Source organism: Carassius auratus, unplaced genomic scaffold (genome assembly GCF_003368295.1).
Source record: "Carassius auratus strain Wakin unplaced genomic scaffold, ASM336829v1 scaf_tig00032915, whole genome shotgun sequence".
NCBI lineage: Eukaryota > Metazoa > Chordata > Actinopteri > Cypriniformes > Cyprinidae > Carassius > Carassius auratus.
In genome coordinates, this window is record NW_020526036.1 from 214,904 (window position 1) to 235,146 (window position 20,243).

General features: G+C 35.0%; 1 long non-coding RNA gene across 1 annotated transcript; it reads left to right on the plus strand.

The window, feature by feature from the left end:
• Positions 1 to 6,796: 6,796 nt before the first annotated feature.
• Positions 6,797 to 11,904, plus strand: LOC113081039 (uncharacterized). Its single transcript, XR_003282074.1, has 3 exons — positions 6,797 to 7,136; positions 11,028 to 11,111; positions 11,534 to 11,904. It is a non-coding gene; the product is annotated as an uncharacterized LOC113081039 (long non-coding RNA).
• The last annotated feature ends 8,339 nt before the right edge of the window (positions 11,905 to 20,243 follow it).

The following is a 20,243-nucleotide window of genomic DNA, read 5'->3' on the forward strand; positions in this document are numbered from 1 at the left end:
AGTTTATAGTTTATTCCCCCACCCCCAGATCAAAATTGCATCTAAACTTCTAGATTTCCCCTTTTTTATGCCAATTGTGTCAGTATTTAGAGAGCAGACTTTAAGAATGGCACATACCCCACAATGATTGTGATTCATCTGGAAGTTGTGTATCCTAGCAACACGTGAATAAAAGCCCACCAGTGTGAGCATGAGCTCAGAGGAGTCAAGAGGCCCGTGTACCGCAGACTGATGAGGAGCTGTTTACATGTAATCAAAGGCAGGTCTCTTAAGACACAAGCCTCTAGCAGTGCTGCAGAGATGCACTCACCTGTGTGAGCCTCACTAAATAAACGATTAAAGACATTTCCATGCGGCTTGTATTGAAGTCTAGAGATGAATAACTAGCAGGTGGGTCAATTATATTGTTCTTGCCGTTTGGTAAAAAAAAAATATATATATATTAATTAGCTTACCTTCATGTCAAAACACTTTATTTCTTCTGTCTGTTTTAAGAAGAGAAGTTGTGTAGAATGTCAAAGCTGCTCTTTCCCATACAACAACATTAGACAGTAGCGCTTTGCACACTGTGCATAACGCCACTTTTAAAACAGCATGATTAGCATGATTTAGCATGTTGCTAGGATGATTGGATTTTCTAGTAGCATGATTAAGCATATTTATTATGTTCTATCATGCTACTAGCATAATTTAGCACATTGTTAACATGTTTTAGCATGATGTTAGCATGATTTACCATGTTGATGACATGTTTTACTCTTACTAGCATGACTTAGCATATTGATAACATGTTTTACCATGTTGCTAGCATGATTTAACACATTGTTTACATGTTTTAGTATGATGTTAGCATGATTTACCATATTGATGATATGTTTTACCCTTACTAGCATGACTTAGCATATTGATAACGTGTTTTACTATGTTGCTAGCATGATTAAGCACATTGTTACAATATTTTGACATGTTGTTAGTATGATTTAGCATGTTGATAACGTTTTACCATATTGCTTGCAAGATTTAACACATTGTTAACATGATTTAGCACATTGTTAAAATGTTGTTAGCATGATGTTAACATGATTTACCATATTGATGACATGTTTTATGCGCTAAATCGTGCACATTTTTAACATGTTGTTAGCATGAAGTTAGCATGATTTACCATATTGATGACATGTTTTACTCTTACTAGCATGACTTAGCATATAACATGTTTCACCATTTTGCTAGCATGATTTAGCACATTGTTACCATATTTTAACATGTAGTTAGAATGATTTAGCATATTAATAACATGTTTTTCCATATTGCTAACATGACTTAACACATTGTTAACACGATTTAGCGCATTTTTAACATGTTTTAGCATGTTGATAGCATGATTTAACATGATAATATCAAGTTTTACCATTACTAGCATGATTTAGCATATTGTTAACACAATTTAGCACATTGTTAACATGTTTTAGAATGTTGTTAGCATGACTTACCATATTTATATATATATTTTTTACCATTACTAGCATGACTTAGCGTATTGATAACGTTTTACCATATTGCTAGCATGATTTAGCACATTATTAACATGTTGTTTGTATGTTTATGTTAGCTTATGTAAACAGATTGTGTGCTGCATCCAATCATTGTTTAGTCAAAGATGCCGCAAATATGCAAACGAGAACTTTAACTCTGTGTTTAGGAAACATTCAGTGCAAAAAGTCAGTTTATACACAGGATTAATTGTTCACCCCGTGTAAATTATGAGTATAGTGTGGAACAACCCATGACTCCATTTAGAATGACCCAGGGTTAACTATTAAAAACCTTACAGGCTCTTAAAAAAAGTGCCATAAAAACAGCTTGCACTTCAGTAGTCCGTTCTAAAGTCATACAATGGCTTTGAATGTCCGACACAAACTAAAATTAAAGCTGTTATTCATTATTTATCTTCTCCTCAGCTGTAATTCTCAAATCTCAAATTTCAACACATGCTGTGCACCCTAGAGAGCTAAAAAAAAACACATTTTCACAGCCATTATGAGAAAACTGTGAAATGAAAGAATGGATTTTTTTAAAATCCCCCTTCGTATCATAATTGCCTCCATAATATGCTGTTAATTTATTGCATATTTTTATTCCATTCATTTCTTCACTCCTGACATTGATAGTCGTTTTTATTAGATTTTTTTTCTGCCTAAAAATCTCATGGGCTAAATGAGCACAACAAATGATTCAGATTCTTCTTCATTCCTCTTAAATTAACGACAAAGCCAGTTTTATTGTCTTCATCATAGTTGCCTGGGGCCAATCAATAATCTCAGAAATCCTCACATCGGTCTCATCCTTTAAAGCATGCATTATTTGTCTAAAATGATAAATGGCTGCGGCAGCATGAATTCTTTATATATTGTACCAAATTGCACTGTAATGTCGTATATCCACAGTGTAGCCGCTATTAAGATCAGCAAAGTGATTTCAGCCTCTTTATCATGAGGAGATGTGGCACAAAATGGAAAGAAAATAGCATGACCTAGATTTTAAACCAGGCGTATTTTATTGTGTGCTTCAAAAATTTTCATTATATTCTGTTTAATGCAGAATAATAGCTAGAGAGCAATTCAGGAAAGAGCCGTGTTTGGTCATTTTCTTTGTGATTTTTGTGTCATAAGTAATACAAATTTAGGAGTATTCACAGTGCATCGTCGGTGGCTGTATTGGGCTCATTTACATAACTGCAAGAGGAAAACATGTCATCAGCACACCCACACCCTCTAACCTTCTCATCTCTGTATGGAAATGAATGCCTTAATCTTCCTCTTTGACATTCAACAGATAAGGTAATCAATGAAGCATGCTGTCTGTTTTCTCTTTCAGTGTGTGAAAGCGTGCACTAAGTGCTAAAAGCCTCTGATTCCTTGATGAATTCACTCGTCTTATGATTTCTGTTCAATTGGAAGTGCTACCACATACAGTACAATAGATCACCAGACACCCTAATTAATTTTAACGAGTCGTTATAGATTTAAAATATTTTGCCCATCTCTATGTACGTCACTAGGAGCACTTTGCATAATAATCTCCGCCTACCATCTTGGGAGAAACTGACCTCTGACCTGCCCCCCCCCCAACACACACACACACACACACACACACACACACACACACACACACACAGATGCTCTGGTTGGTGTGAGAGCATCATGTCGAGGAGACAGTGTGTTTTTAATTGTAAAGGCAAGTTTGTTTTATTTTCACTGCCAAAGAATGAAGATCAGAAGAACCAATGGCTAAAATTCATTTTCACCACAATACCAGAGCAGTACAACAAATCCCTTTTGTTGAGTTCACAACATTTCACTGATGACTGCTTTTCTAATCTCGGTGAGTACAGCGGGATTTTCAAAGCATTTGGCCATAAAAGAGGGTTCATTACCAACTTTATTTAGACCAACGACCATCTCCGAATCACAACGCAAAGTATGATTATGAAGTTATGTGTCTGTTTTCTCCCGAGTCTTATCAGTTTGTGTGCTGTCTGCAGCCTTTGTCTGCGCTGATCGTCATTTACAAACACGTCATTAAAATGAAGTGTAACTCCGTGAATACTCAACGAAGAGACATGAGAGAGATATCTATAGAAAGCTTGACATGTCTACTTTAAAACTAAACAAGTGCTGACGAAAACAGATATTCTGTGATAAAGTAATCCATATGAAAACAACGCCATGTCTGTTTTTCATGTCTCCCTTTTTATATCTAATGTGACCACACCCCCGCGCTGAACGCGCTATTCAGATTCAAACTGAAGCACGGCTTGAATACACACACACAGAAGAAAAAGCAGCGAGAATGTTCAAGTTTTACTGTTTGCTTCGCGGTGAGAGGAATAAGACATAATTCACCCCAAACAGATGCTAACGCATACAGTAGTTTACCGTGAAGGTGTGTGCGGAGACACACAGTATGCTACCGAAAGGTGGGGTTTAAGGAAACTGAATCTTTTGAACAGCTTCACGCGAACCGTTTGGGGATCTCTGAGAATTGAGGTAATTTCAAAATGATATTTTGACAAAATGACAATGTTTTTTAACCTTGGATGGATTTAAACCTAATGTACAGGAATTATAAACAGTGATAGGAAGCTTAGCATTTTCATCTTACTGTCTCTTTAAAGATCGCTTCATCTGGAAAGCTTCTGCTGTGTACAAACATCTGATAGACGTCTTTAAGAAGTCAGTTTTACATGCATTCTAAATCATAAACATCTTAAAGATATCTTATAAATGACTATTTCAAATCTTACAGAAATTTTCCTATAGACTTATTGTAAATGAACATACACTCAAAAAATACATCTTGTAGACGTCAAATAGATGTGTGCTATCAGGATATTATCAGCTCTCTATACAAAGCATGCTGACAGAAAAACAAACTTTGTGCTGAAAGATGCTCAATATCTTCCAGCCTGAAATGAGGTCATTATGAACAATAACAATAATTTAGAACAAATCTAATGTTATTTTATGGGAAATTATGTGAGTGGCCCTCTCTGGCACGGCAGCATGCAGATGTCTTGTTAAATTACTGAAACATTAACTTCCTCAATGATATTTCAACTAAATAATTTAAGTCAAAGGTGTTTGGTTGAAAAGTTTATGAATATCCATGCAGTACACACACACACACACACACACACACACGCATATATATAATAACTATAATCTGATTATGATAATTTTAAAATGTAATGTAATTTAATTACAAGAATGTAATTTTTGGAATCTGTTTACGCAATCCAGATTAAATGCAGTGGTGGACGTAGTACACAAATCAAGTACTTGAGTAAAAGTACAGATACAAATAATAAAATATTACTCCAGTAAAAGTAAAAGTACTCCTTTTTCAATTTTACTCAAGTGAAAGTACAAAAGTACTAAATTTGTATGTACTTAAGTAAAAAAGTACTGTAAGATAGATGTTTGCAATTTTATATAGGCTAATTTAATTTTATATTAACACATTTTTTTATAATCCTACTGCTCAAAATACCTGGGATTTTTTCCAAAATAACCACTATATGGAGTCAAGATATATTTTTGTTGTTGATATGGACTACGCTGATGAGAGTAATTCACTGTGAAGCTTACACTGTGATGTACCTGAGAGAAAACAGAGATGACCATCTGATCTTCACCAGTAAGAACAAAGTGTTTTAAAGTTTGTGGTTTTACAGAACACCACAGTTATATATGACAAGATAATAAGGCCTGAAGTAAGGAAGAACATCTTAAGGAAAATATAATTATATTTTCTTAATGATTTTTTTCCTTCTCAAACCTTGTCTGTGGTGTAAAACCCCCCTGGCCAAACGATAATTCTTTGATAATTACTGTAGTTACCATGTTCTGAACATCACATCCTTTCTTTTCTCCCCATCTATATCTATCTATCTATCTATCTATCTATATATATAGGTGGTTGAATACAAATATTTGGACATTATTTATAAAAATTACCTCAAGTTAGCACCAGCAAGCCTGCTAGACATTTAGCATCAGCTACAATATTTACTTATTTTCAGTGCCATTCTGAATAAACATTCATGTCTGTCTAAGGTAACTCATCTAAAAAAAAAAGCCTCAAGTCCAAATATTCATTTATCACCAATTAACTGTTTGACAAACACTTCCTGCTTCGAGATCTGAATTTAAAAAAAAATCTCAAACATGCTCCGTAGTCCCAATCTGAATCAACGGAGTCGCGAACAGGCTCTGAAGTCCCGATCTGAATCAACGGAGTCGCGAACAGGCTCCGAAGTGCCGATCTGAAAACTTCGACCAAAGAATGTAAAAAATAATTATATTTCTCTAATAACTCTAACTCTACAACTCTATGAAAGACTCAGATCACGTATCTAAAAATAAATCGCTATAGTAAAAGAGAAATAATAAGAGGAGTGAAGTTTCCTACCGCTCTGCTGTGTTTGGTCCTCACGCTCATCTGATGCTTCGCGGCGCGTCTCCGCCCCTCACACGCGCGTTTACAGCGCTAAATTAATCATCTTTGCTAATTATTATACATTTACTTGATTGTCAGCTTCAGGTACTTCATTTATTATTGTTCAATGAACTGTTTGAAACAAAAAAGGTTGTATTTCAGTAATAATTCTAAATTATCAAAATAAAATATATAAAATAAATAATAAAAAATATGATTTTCAGTTAGTACAATAATTAATCCTAAATTCCGACATTAATAACTTACTTTTAGCAACATCAGACGCACGCACTCATAAGATCTAACGGTTCTTACTTCTGTAGACTCACACTAAACGGTTCATTTGAATCAGTGATTGGTCGACTCCAGAACAGCTGCAATCGGATCATTGCAATTCGCGATCCGATTTAAAAGTTTATTTTGAAAAGACTCAGTTCGTTCATGAATCAGACACCGCTTCTGCGTGTCGGAGCACGTGATATATTATAGGGAGTAACGATATGTTTTATGAAATGTAGTGAAGTTAAAAGTACGATCTTATGCTTTGGAATGTAGTGAAGTAAAAGTAAAAGTTACTCAAAATAAAACTACTTCAGTAAAGTACAGATACTTGAAAAATGTACTTAAGTACAGTAACGAAGTAAAGCTACTCCGTTACTGTCCACCACTGATTAAATGTAATCAGCTGTTACTAAATTTGTCAGTCTAATTAATTTGACCTGGTTTGTATCTAGCAATAAAACATTAGTATCCCTGTTTGAAATGGTCTTGTGCACTGAAAATAATGACTTTGTGGTGTGGTAAAATCTATTACATTAATTAATGTAATTTATACATTGTAAAATCAAGATTAAGTTGGAACTATAATATCTTAAGTAAAAATTACACTATTTATTCATGTAATAACATAACTGAGAAGAAAGAGTAAATTGTATTATATATTTACAAGTACTATTTAATGTTTTATGGTCACAGCACATTCACCTAAAAATACTAAGTAAATGTTAATCTGAAAAGCTAAGTGCGTTTGAATCCGCGCGCTTTTTTTTTTTTTTTTTTTTTAAACAAGATCCTTCTGGCAGTGGCAGAGACGGTTGGTTTGGTTTGGGCGGTCACTTTTGGCTGACTTATCTTCGGTAAGTTTTGACTTTTCTACTTTAGATTTGTGATAACAACTATGTGTTCATTTTCATGGTTTGATTATTGCATAGACGTTACGGTTCAAAATTATCTGAACGTAAGTTTTAATCACGCCATTATCCACTTCTATAAAGTTGAGACTGATGGTTAGTCAAAACTAAATGTAGTTAGCCGCGTTCTTGTAGAAAAAGTCACCAAGTCTGGTTAACTTCAGAGTAATTTAATGTTAGCTGGCCGTGATTAAATTCAAACTGTCATGCGTTATGCAAGGAAATCGATGTAACGTAACATTAACGTGCTGACTGCCTGTGTGTGTCCTATCTAATGTTAGCCTTATTTAAAAGTGTCTAACGTTAACGTTAGTCGTTTTAAATCCACTGAAAATTTCGCAGCAGGGTCATTCTACAGAAATGTCCATTTTTCTGTCCCTAGCCTTTACAGAAATATTACACTTGAAAAACACATTAGGTTTACAATTTTTTTATATTTAAAAATGAAACAATATGTAATTTGAACAATTACACTTTCTTGAGCCATCAATGTGGCAATATTTGATTTTTATTAATTAATTAGAATTCCAAGCACCACAGAAGTGCTCGTCCCCACAGTCATGTACAGAGGGAAAATGCTTTATTTTGAGGTCAAAAACAGTGTTTTCTTCCATTTAAAATACAACCATGTGTCCATAACTATAAAATATATGATGTAAATTACATTAAAAAACAAAATGCTAAATAAATATTATAAAATATATAATGAAAGTAGTGGTCCCCTGGAGTTGTGTCACTGGTGTTACCGTTTAACAAAAAAGCTCTTATTGTGAAATAACAATCACGCTGATGACATCACTCGACTTTCTTCTTCCAATTTTCTGGAGATCTATGAAGAGAAGCCCATGGTAAGTCCACTGTCTCTTTTCAATTATCAGAAATCTTCTCATTTATCTCATGATTTCATATGAAGCTTTTAGTTGAAGTCACTGGTATGACCTCTTTTATTGTTTGGGCATTGTAAAAAACTAGAATACAAATGGATTAAACTACTTAATTTAGTGAGTACACCATGATTGACAACATGTGGTTTGATACCTTGCAGCAGCCATTTTGTAAAATGCAGTTTTCATGAAAATTGTCACTGGTGTTACTGTCACTGGTGTCACCTTCCTTATGGGTAACACCAGTGAAGATCGGTAACACCAGTGACTCCCTTTTATAGATAAACTTTGTTCAAAGCTATTCATTTAGTTATTTTGCATAAAATAGCACTAAAATTGTGATTCTAACTTTTCTTTGTCATTGTTAATCCTCCTTTGGTCATGTATTTCTAAATTGAGGGTACGGCTAAACTGAGCGCAGCTGAGAAACAGCGACTTTACAGAAAGCGTAGGGATGATGATCCTGAACACAGAGCAGAGTATTTGCAGAAAAGGAAACAGAGCTATGTCCGTGACATTGTCACACAAAAAAGAAAGAGAGTAAGTAATTTGAGTGAAAGGGAGAAGAGATATGAGCGAAAGGCATGGAGGGCCCGTCAGCAAAGATGCAGGCAAAGAGTCAGAGCAGAAGCATTGACCACCTCCCCCCCCCCATCATCACCAGATAGATCACCCAGCGTTTCAAGGTACAAACTGAACTGTTACAAATACAGAAATAAATGGTGAAAGAGATATAAAAGTGCATAGCATTCAGTACCTCCACATACACACTCACACTCACTCACAAACACACTCTCTCTCTCTCTCTCTCTCACACACACACACACACACACACACACACACTCTCGCACACACACTCATACTCACTCTCACACACACACACACACACGTTTGTTTTTGTGTAAAGTGTGTTCATCCCATAGGTGTAATGGTTTTTATAATGTAGAAACTGTATATTCTATCGCCATTCACCAACCCTACACCTAACCCTAACCCTCACAGGAAACTTTGTGCATTTTTACTTTCTCAAAAAATCTCATTCTGTATGATTTATATGCATTTTGAAAAATAGGGACAAGGGTTATGTCCTCATAAGTCACCCTCTCCTTGTAATACCTGTGTCATACCCATGTCATTATACAGAGTTGTGTCCTGATATGATACAGAAACAAGAGTACTCTCTCTCGCTCACTCTCACACACACACTCTCTCTATCTCTCACACACACACTCAAGCTAGGGTTAAATGAGTGAGAACTTTTTTTCAAGAAAATATTTTGCTTTACAGACTACTACAACGAGGGAGGAGACAACGTAGGAGAGATGCACAAAGGAAACAAAGGGAAATAAAGAAACTGAAAGACAAGATCATCGGTTAGAAACAAAGATATGAAATAGTGAAGAAATGAAGTTAAAATGTTAAGTTAAAATGTTGTCTATGATATTTTTCTAACTCTGATTTCAGTTCTTATGAAATGAGTCATTTGTATATGTTATGTATGTCACTGGTGATTTGTTGTGTCACTGGTGTTACTGTTTTTTTTTCTTTCACATTAAATAAAATCTGTCATATGTGGCATAATGATCATTTTAAATTCATTGAATTCTGCTGCACTTAAGAGTTAAGCTTTAAATGATTGTATTATTGCTTGTTTAAAACCTTTTTTTCAAATATTTTCATTGTTATAGCAAATACATGGTTGTGCAATTGAACTAACATCATTCAGTCACACTTTTAACAAACCTGATTAAAATAAATAAAACATAATCACCGTATTACTTAGATCATCATTAATTTTCTGTACCTCTGACTGCATGTGCTGAAAAAAAAATTAAAAAATATTTCATAAACACCTTTAATATCGCTAAAGAAGTAAGGTAACACCAGTGACAAAAAATGGTGTATGCGGTCTTTAAATACATGCACACAAAAAATAAAAAATCATTAAGCTGTAATTTATGTGTACTCATAAAATCAAAGGGTAATCTAATAATGTGATCTAAGTTTAAATGTTAGAAAAAGAAATCAATTTTAAGAGATCTTGCCATACCAAATGTGGACGTTTCTGTAGAATGACCCAGCAAGTAACGTTAGCTTATCAAAGTCTGCATCAAAGAAGGAACGTTTGGAAAAATGCAGTAACGTTACCATGGCAGGTGAACTTCGCTACTAATTACGTTAAACATTGATGTGTAGCAGCAAGTGCTTGTATGAATTCAGTCATTTTATTTTAATAAGCTAGCGGTATGAAGGTACGGTCATCAAATCCTAACGTTAGACCACAGCCTTTCACGGCTTAAGAGAGGGAGGTTAGCATCAGTAGCTTCATCCATGTGAATCTCCGTCTAGGAGATGAAGCAAGAACCGTTATCTTTGAACGCAATGGGCGGCAAGCGTCTACGCCTCGTTGCCATGCCAATTCATTTTCAGGCACAAACTCGTAACAAGTTCATTGCTGTATTAAAAGCAATTAAAACAAAATGTAAATGAGATCTCAATGACACAATTAGTTTCTCTCAACAGGTAAAAGAACAGTACAGGAGTGCGTGCGATATCTATCTGGTCTGACACGGCAACATTCAAATATTTGTAATAATACTATAATATTGCTGTTCTTATTTCTCAAACTTACACACCAAGGAATCTTTTCAAAAAATGTCTAACAAATATATAAAAATGTGACAAATAGATAAGTAAATGCATGTTTTTGACAGGTCATAAAACTGTAATGGATTGGAATATATATATATATATATATATATATATATATATATATATATATATATATATATATATATATATATATAAAATTTTATTTTTAAAAACTTAAATTTAACTTGTTAAAATCTGCAGAATACTGCACACAAGACAAACTGCATGCAGGTATATATGCAGAACAGCTCCTCCTGCTTGTAATTCACACAGTATTGACACATTATCAATCTGTTCACAGTACCAAAGCAGACGTGAAACTGTCATCCGCAGCCTTATCCTGTACCTCAGTGAGAAAGAAGAAGAGCTTTTTGAAGATTGCCTGGTAAAGCATGATTTTTTTTTTGTCATAAAAATCATTTTTAAGCGCAAGTGAAAAAGTAAGACGCAAACATGAAGATTTTCCAATCAGCAATTGTCCAAATTATGTGCAGTCACAACTTAAACGTAGTCTGGATATTAAAAAGGGTTTCCTGGCACTGTAAAGGTACAGAGCCACACAATGTATGGTTTCGCACAACATTCATTTTATGGGTACAATCTGTGAATTGCATCTGTCTTGCGCAATGTTCTACTAACTTTTTTACTTATGTTGACTCAAGGTAAAACACATTATACTGAATTTAACAATGTGAGTTATGTTAAGTAATTTTTAGCGAGCATGTTTGTTCTGCATTGATAATTAATCTCTTTTGTATTTGTGTCTCAATAGAATTGTGTTCTTTCTTTTTTATAAACTGTATGCAGGAGGACACTTGTAGTGATGCCGCTGAACACACCCTTAAGATACTGGTCATCCATGGTGCTGATCAAGAGGATCCAGTCGATGTGTCCATCATGCGGCAGTACTGCTAAAGCTTGCACACTGCTGATGGGGCTTATCTATGCCCTCAACCTGGCATACACCCCAACACTGCTACACCTTTGAGGTGTTCCAGAAACATTTCCTGGACCTGAATGCTGTTAAGATGTCCCCAAAAGTGCAATCTTTATAGTTGAAGTTACTCTGTTAAATGCTATCAACATGGTACATGCTGTACAATCGAAGCTGTTGGTAGACTCCAAGTTACATCTCCAGTTCAAATATTTTTTACGAATCAATTCGATGTAACTGGATCTTTTTTAACCAGTTCACCAAATCGAACTGAATCGTTTGAAATGGTTCGCATCTCCAATACACATTAATCCAAATGAAATCAAATGACTTAAACTGTTAACTGATGAGTCAGTCTTCTGTTTGTTATCTGGCTTGGCTTGGTGTTAATCTTCAGTTCTCTCTTCACAGCAGTTCAGTCAGTGTACTGTTTGAGTAAATGAATTACTCCGGGATATTGGTTTGTTTGAACTCAGAGGGAGTGTCAGCCACATTAAAAAAGTGAACAGCTCAAGTCATTTGTGGATTAATGCATTTTGGAGACGCAAACCGTTTAAAACGATTCAGTTCGATTTGGTGAACTGGTTCAAAAAGATGCAGTTACATCGAATGATTCGTTCACGAACCGGATATCACAAACTGCTTTGTTTTGAACTCTCTCTCACAACAGACACGGAAGAGAAGACAATGCTAAATAAAGTGGTAGTTTTTGCTATTTTTGGACCAAAATGTATTTTCGATGCTTCAAAATATTCTAACTGACCCTCTGATGTCACATGGACTAGTTTGATGATGTTTTTCTTACCTTTCTGGACATGGACAGTATACCGTACACACAGCTTCAATGGAGGGACCAAGAGCTCTCGGACTAGATCTAAAATATCTTAAACTGTGTTCCCATAATAAACGGTTTGGACTTGTTTGGAATGACATGAGGGTGAGTTATTAATTACATAAATTTAGATTTTTGTGTGAACTATCCCTTCACCTATTTGAGAAAATATAATCCCAGATATGTGTTGGATGGAGTAAAATGGATTTTCCTTTTCTTTAGGGGAAATTGTTGGTTAATTCTTATTGTAAATGATCCGAGAGGTTACTGAATGTACCTTAACTACTTATCAGTTGATGTGAATATGTGAATGTTGACATAATAAACTGTTAAACTTTATTGAATTTATTTGTGATTTGTGAGAAAAGTATTTGATGCAGAGAAAATAACTACATTTATTTGGTAACACTGGAAAAAATTATGTAACAGTTACATAATAATAGTGAGTAATAAAAATTCATTAAACTAAGTAATTCAAAATGTTAAATGGACAGTCTAAAATCTACTTAATTCATAACAGTAAATATAACAGATTTATAAAATTTACTTGATATTTTCACATTTTAAAATTAAATTTACTTAATTACTTTTAATAAATAGAACCTGCTAAGTAAAATATAATTAAGTAACATTTACTTAATGTCTTCACAAATGTTACATTTAGAGTTAAGTAAATTTCACTTGATACTGGCAAGTAAGTTGTACTTGATATTACAGCAGTAAAATTTACTAAGAAAAATTGAGTGCAAATTGTTACAATGATTTTATCAAGTAAATCCTACAAGTTGTTTTTATCAGTGTGTCTGTGTTTTAGGATTTTTAGCGTTCGAGATCTACACTTGACCTGTACTTGACACTATATCCGTTATTTGTATTTATGCTAAGAATGTCAATGCAAGGGGAAATGTATGGTGATGTTCATAAATCGGACCTTTCTGCATCAACCGGAGTCAGTTCGCACAAAGGTAAGAATTAATAATGAACGGTGTATTTGTTAAAGGTCATTTGATAAAGCTTCTTTCCAGTCCTGACCTGAATATCAGATATTCAGTAGACTGTGTGCAATTGTATTTATCATCATCTGTTCTCTGTCTATACCAGATTATTTGATATGGTCAACTATGCTGGAACATATGGAAATTTTGACCTTTTCCTTCACTCATACTCGACTTTAGACTCTGATTATCTCTCCACTATGTTGTGGTCAATCTTTGTGTTCTGGCTGAAGAAATTAACTCCAGTCTGCAGTGTCTTTGACATTACTCTAACGGTTTAATTTCACATAGCAGTTGATGGTCCAGATATGGTGTGCATGATCAAGATTTATGGCATAAACAATGAGAGTGGGATAGATTGGGGGTTGGGTTTGTTTAAAAGGGAATAGCAATTCTGTCATCATTTACTCACCCTCCACTTGTTCTAAACCTGTATGGGTTTCTTTCTTCTTTTGAACACAAAATAAGATATTTTAAATAATTTTAGTATCTGAACAGTTGATGGGCATTTTGACGATGTTGGCATTTTTTCCTCTACAGATTATCCCCAGAATTTTCTTCTATGGGAATTCATATGGAAACATCTACAGCCTTAAAGTCACTGTATGTATTTTACAGTGGATGTGGATATATTAAGCTAGCACAAGTAACAGGAAAGGAAAGGAACATCAACACTTTGTGTCGGGTGTGAATGACCATGAATCACACAGGAAATTAGTTCTGTATAAGAGTATGTTACTAAGAAGTACAACTCCCGTTTTATTAAGAAGGCAAGATTTATTGCACTAAACCAGTTATATTACATGACTGATTTTCATCCTGTGATATTTAAACACAGTTTTGGCAATTGCACCTTTAAAACTGGCTTGCATGTTGTGAGTTTACTGTCAGGTGCAATATAGTAATCGCTGCCCAATACTTCATATACAGTTAATGGAGGTGATTAATTTAGCCATTATTTTGTCAAAATCCAATTAAATGCCACATGGGGGGCAGACGCATGTGCTGTTCCATAGCTATGGACAGAAGAGTGTTATGCAAACTTCACTTTTTGATTACTTGCTGGAGTGGTTAATTTAGGAATAATATTATCAGTTCTACTTCATCTTAAAAATATATTTACCAACAGTATTAAAGGCGTCTACAAAACTATTTAGTCAGTAAACACACCACTGACTGCATAGTTTTCTTTTTTATTATTATAAAAACTACACAGAAATTTATACATCATATACTGTAAGTGATTTGATCACTAGAAAAATACAATAAGAATAATTTGAGTTAGAAAAATAAGAATAATAAGAAAAAAAAAAGATTTAACTTTGTATTCCAATTACAGAAATCCTGAGACTGCTAGAAATGCAGCATTTACAATGAATTACGATGCAAATAAGTGCTGATGGCCACTTATACAGATGGTAATAACACAAATTTGCCATAGAGTAAATAATCCACTCTCTCTATTCATATAGACGCGTTCACTTTGATAGCCGTGATCATGCAGTAATAGTGAGCTGATTTGGGCTGGTTTGCACTCAAACAGATGGTAATCATGCAGATACATTCACATTCAACATAAAACACACTCTCACATATATAAAAACTGTCGAAAAATAAAACAAACGAAGGAAAAGGCGATCGCTGTAAGTTCCGCCTCCATCAGCTGACAGGTGCGTCAGAGCGCGTCACGAGAGAGCGCCAAATTCAAATAAACGATCTTCCGCCTATCTTTCATTCATTCTTTTTTCCGGTGGATCGCCTCAAATCTGTTTGTGACTCTGTACGCTGCAAAACCATACCATGTTTTTACTACCAAGACAGAGTTTCCGACCGTGAGTTATTCCATAACGGACACAAACACTTCTGTCGCTGAAGAAATTAAATGTAAACAAAGGAAGTATGATCCATATTACAACGTTATTGCTTCGTTGGACTAAACGTGCTTCATGAGATGTCGTTCAGTGGACCCTTACCTTCCTAACTGAACCGGGATTTACAGCTGTGGATGTGTTTTTGACTCGTTATTACAACGGATCTGGTATGTACAGAGTTTCTAACGTTCATGTTTTTATCTGTACTGCTTACACAAATGTAGCAAATACAGTCTTTATAAGCTTTCCATTGAAAAACAGCATGGTAGTCGGAAAAAATAAGAAAAAAGAAATTAAACTAAAACTACAAAATAAAACATTCATACTAAAACATAAGTTCAAATACATGCTCACACACTGGTCTCATATTTGTTCAAACAGGTTTTATCAGACTACAAGCAGTAATGAGCAGTAGCCACATAAATATTAGCAACTGCAAAGAATAAAGCTCCACAATCACCTCTATCATTTATTTTCATATTTTATCTGCAATTTACTAGTTCCAAATTGTTATGATCATTAGATTTGAATGTTAGGCTTATAGCACACCTTCTACCAAGAGCTATTTAATGCATGTGTAGTATTGCATTTACACATCATTTAAATAAACACAATTAATATATAGTAACTTACATTTTTGGATGCAATTGCCAGTTACCTTGTCTATTTTTTGTTCTGTCAAAGGAAATATATTTAAACAAAACCACATCTGAATTAACCACTGTGTCTCCAAACATCACACAGTAGGTGCGTTTCATTCATGAATGAATCACTGTTTTTGAGTTAATCAGTGAAGTGAATAATTCAATGACTCACTAGACCCTTGTTTCTTTTCTGAATAAAGCAGGGTTTTTTAATTCATGGTTCAAATCGATCACTCAGATTGTGTGCAAAGTATGTGCATATGTATATTTGTGTAAAAAAAAAAAAGGAACAGCTTTCTTTTTAGATTGGTAATTAAAAATGTCAACTCTGGTGACATTATCGTATCGGCTGGACACTGGATGTGTAATGCACATGCAAAGTTCAGGATTCATATAAACCTCTTTCTGAATTCTAATTAGATTCATGAACTGAATAGAACTAAGATGTTTATTTTTTATCACTTCTGTCCATGTTCTAATGATAAAATACCTAAATTGTGACTCTTTTTTTTAGACTGAAGGTTAGACACAGCTAATGGTGAGTGTAGTGACTGGCACTCAGCAGTGCTGTACAAGGATGATGTTATTGAAAGATGAGAGGTGGTGTTTCTCTACTATGCCATCAGTTTACCAGTGTTGTGACAAATGGTGAGGTGAAATGTCCGTTGTTTAAAATGGATCAGACTGCAAGTGAGTATATTTAAAGCATACATAATGGAATCATTAAAAAAGCCCTTATGATGCCAGCTTGGGACATTAAACATGAATATGCACTTTAAGTACATAAACCATTGTTACTATGATATGAAGAGAGCAGTAGTGTCAAATATTGTGTTTACTAGCAGGACGCACTGGATGATTGCTTCATAAGGGCCAGTTAGGTCAGTTCAGAAATCCATTTTGGACTGATAAAAATATTCCACATTATACATTAGTCGTCCATGTATGAATTAGAGCCAGAATAAATCAGATAAAATTGTATTCAGGGAGCAGACTTGACTTGAATCAACCAGAATCCAAAGAAGCTGGGGATAGATGGCTTCATTTGGCGTTGAGGCTTTGCAAAAGATAAGTGCTACTGAAGCCTTTGTTTTCCCCCTCAGGACTGTTTTTCATCAAGAATGTTAGATGGGCTTTTGTCTGTGTAAGTCCCCTGCCATTCTCTTGTAAAAACCCTCATCTGTGTTTTCCAAGTGTCTATTGATATGATTGTACTGCAGGGCCGGGTCAGAGATGACCCCAGCAGAATTAGTTTTTAACCGCTGCAGGCCCTATTCACAGACATCATTACAAAATAAAAAAAAAAATCAACCCCAATTTAGCTGAGAGTTTTTGTGGAAGCAAGCATTTCCATTATAACGTGCGGTTGACCTGCAAAGCCAATGAGGGAATTGGGAAAATATGTAGACTGCCTTCACCAATCGATATTTGGTCGTGGGCTTGTCTGCCAAAGGAACTTTGGTTCTTTGCTTCAAGAGATTCATCTGCATGTACCTAAACCGGTCTTCTCCGTCAGTGCATGCTCAGTGTGATTTCTATGGTTTGTTGAATTGAAAGGCTTATAATTTGCCTCCAGATCTGCACAGTCACTGAGTGAGAACACATGTTGGTAAATTGAATCTTATCCTGTCATCTCTCTAGCATCTCTAACACTGTCCGATTTACTCCCGACTGTTTATTGCAGGGCCTTCACCATTGCATAACAGAGTAAACGGCTGTTCTGGTGGACTCTGGGAAATATATTTATATATTTAGTGAAAATTGAAAATATATTTTCCCCCATTATTTCAACCAAACATTGTCATTATAGGCAAGTTGATTCAAAGTCTAAAGTAAATAAATTAATGTTTTTCTACACTGTACACATAAAGAAAAATGGCACTGAGTTAAAAAATGCATTAAATCATTGTAATGTTAAATATGTTAAGCAAGAATTCGTTATGAAAATATCATGTATATTAAATATACGAACACACATAAACATAAATATGCACAAATAGCAGGGCAAGGTTTGGATGCTTATTGCTTTTTGCATTATTTCTCTTTTTTTCTACTAGCACTGGAAGTGTGGGCGGGGCATATTAAAGGGAACATGGAAACAGCCAATGGGGAAGTGGCATAGGGAAAGATGAGTCATGGTCCATATTTTTTAGAAGACAGAGATGATAATTTAAAAATGAATGCAGTATGCTTTCTTAAATTTAATTTTGAAAACTTTTGGGAGTTATACTCCAAATTAGTGTATTATAGATAACGTTAAATACACCAAAATCCACAATTTCAATTTGGATTTAATTAGTGCATAAAAGAGGATTTTAATCATAATGATTTCAGTGTTAATTACCAAAGTTCACAAAGACAATTGTCCCATTCACATGAATGATTTAAGCAAAGAGACCATCTACCACTTTAAAGAAGCCTTTGGGTAAGTTGATCCCAGAGGATTCATCATTTAACACCATTCACAGTGTTTAGACGTGCTGAAAATATTAATCTGAAGAAACACAGTGTATGGTATTTGTACATTCTACATCGTAACGATAATGTTTGTTAAAGAAATAGATAAAGAACCTTAAAGATAAAAGCAGCAGGTCCCTGTAAAATGAATTGCCGGTGTGCTTCTTTTACTGACTCATGAAATGATAAACTTGAATTGTTTGTTAAGCTGTAAACCGAGTGCTCCTCTGACAGCTGTTACATTAGCGTTATAATAGATATACTTTGAATTAGTACTTGAAAACAGATGTCTATTTTTTGCACTGTGTCATGTTTTGCTATTGTTAAAGGGAACTTTAAGTCTGTGCATGAGTAGACCACAGTAGCTACACATTTCACAGACTGTTCACTGCACACATTATGCCCCAGAGGGGAAACCTCTGAGAGAAAAGAGGATCAGTTTCTGATCAGGATTCTTCAACGCGACCATCACGAGAGAGTGTGAGTCAAGCTTCTTTTCTCATTCTTCGTTTTATGCCTTGTCATGGGCTCTCCGTGTTCTTTTCTTGAGTCGGATTACAGTTATTAAATATACTCAGATTAGACTAAACACTTTAGCTGTAGGGTTTGAGATTCTAATGTCTTTTTTTTTCCAAACAAGAATACGAGATTAGGATTTCGGCTGCGAATTATCAAGATAACTGATTAAATAAGGAGCTGGATATTTTTAATGCGAGACATTCAGACTTTATTTTTTTTGTAATGTATATGCTATTTAAAAAATCTCTCTCTCTCTCTCAATATATATCATTTATACATCGCTATTTTGGCTCATTTCCAGTCGGACTGACTGTCAGAGATCTGTAAGTGAGTTTTGATTGAGTAACTTGTAGATCTGTGCAGCTCGAGCGCGAAATGTTTCAGACACTTCAGTCCGAATTGGGGAACTGGTTCAAGTAGTTCATCAAAAATAACCGGTTCAAAAGAATGATTCGTTTGTGAACTGGACATCACTCTCGACTGACTGCCTGACGCTCTGGATAACAGGTAATAATGCTGTACATAATGTTCAGTTCAAGAGTCTCAGGTGTTAATTTTGTGCTCCTTGATATGCTTTTATTCTCCCAAAACCAGGCAGCCGCTGACTTGCATGATATGAATCACCAAGAACCACAGTTTCAGCTAAAAATCTTCTGTAAAGTCACCTACATCTTTGATGACCTGAAAATTAGTAAATTAACAGCAAATGTTTAATTTTGGGAGAGCTATCCCTTTAACCACGCGAGTCATAATTTCTCAAACAACAGTTTGACAGCTGAGAAGAATGTGAAATGCACACTAACTAATTAGCCTAATGAACCTCTTCCTGACCCTGTGGTTAGTGCAGCTTATTTGGCAATATATGAGCCTCAGGAACACGCTGTGCTTAAAAGCTAAAAATTGAATCCTTGAGAAGCGCTACTTGGATGAACTGCCAATGCACTTCAAACCACTATTGATTCTCATTAGCGCTAACAGTTTGGCTGTCACAGTTAGCCCTGAATCTTTTCAGCCAGGTGCATGAAGAGGCTAATAAGAGGTGGATAACCCTGACCTACATCCCTTTTCAGGTTGGGTGTCCTTGCAGCCAGAGCAAGATGCTGGCTTTACTTTGACTTTCATTGACCTTGGAGACAACCCTAACTAGATCCTTTTAATAATAATGAAAGCTCCAGCGAATCTTTTGAAGCTACGGAAAGTGCAGAAAATATTTGTCTTTTATTTTGTATTGTGATTACGTATTTCCAAGCGTTTGGTCACATGGG